Consider the following 2089-nt stretch of genomic DNA (forward strand, 5'->3'; position numbering starts at 1 on the left):
AACGCAGGCGGCGGGGTGCGGCCGCTCCCCTCGCCTCGCCCCCCACGCCCCGCCCCGCCCGGCTCCCGCGGCCCGGCCCTATCGCGGTCGGGGCGCCGACCCCTCGTTCCGGGGCCTTACCCGCGAGGCGCTTCTTCAGGAGGCGCGTAAGCCCGGTTGGCGTGTGCTGAAAGGCGTCGGGGTGAGTGGAAAGCCCGCCGTGGGTGCGGGATGAGGCCCGTAGCCTCATGATGAGGCCCAAGGTGTCTGTGGGTGATGTATGATTCTGCTGCCGCCCAGCAGTCCCGGCAGACCTGTCTGTCCCGCTCTCGGCCTCTGCACCTCGTTGGGAAGATGCCTGCTGCTGCACTCGCGACTTTCCGACGGCATCAGTTCTCTTTTCAGGAACAGAAGTGAAAACTTGGAAAAACTGGATGGACTGCATGCCAGCAGCATGGTGGAGGCGAGAGCCCCTGCAAGCTCCATGGCCTGTGGGGTGGTTACCCTGAGGAGAAGCAGTGCATCCTTCAGAGGTGGGACCAGGACCATGGCTGTGGTGGTCTCACCGTGTTAGGTTTTCATGGCTGGGGACTTCCCTTTTTTTTTTTTCTTCTCTTCAAATGATGCTGGGATTACACAGGCTCCTAACTTCCTCATTAACTACATGCTCCTCATTGTTCAGCTGCAGCATCACATGGATACGTGTGAAGCAGTGAGCACAGCATGTAGCTGCTGCCTCCCGCAGAGCCACAGCAGGGCGAGAAGCCCATCACTAAAATCCCATCTCTAAAAGATCACGGTAATGCACATCCTGCTGTGGAGGACTAGGGTGTGTGCATTGCTGTTGGTGCTGGGAGCTTGGCGTTCTGGTCCCAGCACTTAGAGTGTATTTCACATCCCAGCAGTGAGCAGCCACCCTTTCCCAGACACGGTAGGGGAAGGTTTACCCGATACCTCATTTCTTGAGTCACTTCCTGTGGATTTGTGAGATCTCACATTTGATCTCTGCTTTCACTCACATGCTAATTTGAGTGCTGCTAAATGATCCATTCATCTCACTTCACAACCCTCTTATGATTGCATACATGCTGTTCGTACGGGCAAGAATTGCATGGTAAGTTCCAATTGTACAGGTTACCACGCTGGTTCCTCTGAGCAGCATTTGCAGAATGACTGCTTTTTTTCTGAATGGAGCAGCTCGCTGAAGGGAGACTTCTGCTCATGCACTGCTCATATATAGCCTTTCCCCGAGATGTGATCATTACAGCACCTCCAGTTAATTAGCTGTTGGTGGCAGAGCTTCTAGACTAATGATTTGCATGCTGTGAATATTCTGCACTTTATGTTTGAATGGGAAGTGCCTTGTGCAAGGCAGTATTTTAGCTGTTGCAGAGAATTAGATGTGAGGACATTTGAGCAGAAAATGGACTTCCCCACGGGCTGCTATACCTTCAGCTGACACAGATTTAGGGTGAGAAGCACTAGGATTTGGCATAGCAGAGCTTGGAATGCAGTTTTGCCATTGCCTTCCTACGTTCTTGCTTTGACAACATGTCCCAGCTGGGCTGGAGACTCCCACATTGCTGGTGTAGGAGCCCCCATATGAGCGCTGGCACCTTGGTGACTGCACTGATTTCAGTGCCTTTTCCACTGACTCACTCTGTGACTTGGAATGAGGGAAGAGTAGAAGTTGGCAGCCCTGAATCACGCCATTCTCCTGATGACTACCCCTCACCCGATCATTTTTCTGAGTAGTAATCGTATTTTAAAGGCAACAATAACCATAGAAAAGGCATCTGAGATCATCTAGTCCAACCACCAACCCATCCCCACCATGCCCACTATCCATGTCCCTCAGTACCACATCTACACCCATTTTTTTCCCCTGTTGCAACAGCTCAGAATGTAAAAGCTGCAGAAATGATCTGCAATGATTGTACTCTTCCCAGGAGGTTATTTTGAGGGACACCAAGACGAGCGAGATAAAATGGATCTCACTACCAAACTGGTTGCTTTACCCCCAAAAACAAACCCACTGCTTTCTGAGTTCTGAAACCATGCACTCTCTTTCAGCCTCTCCCAAAATAAAAGCAAGGGTTGTTGAAATGTA

This window comes from Centrocercus urophasianus, unplaced genomic scaffold (assembly GCF_019232065.1).
Source record: "Centrocercus urophasianus isolate 14NV4802_14NV808 unplaced genomic scaffold, USGS_Curo_1.0 seq_10, whole genome shotgun sequence".
NCBI classification, from domain to species: Eukaryota; Metazoa; Chordata; class Aves; order Galliformes; family Phasianidae; genus Centrocercus; species Centrocercus urophasianus.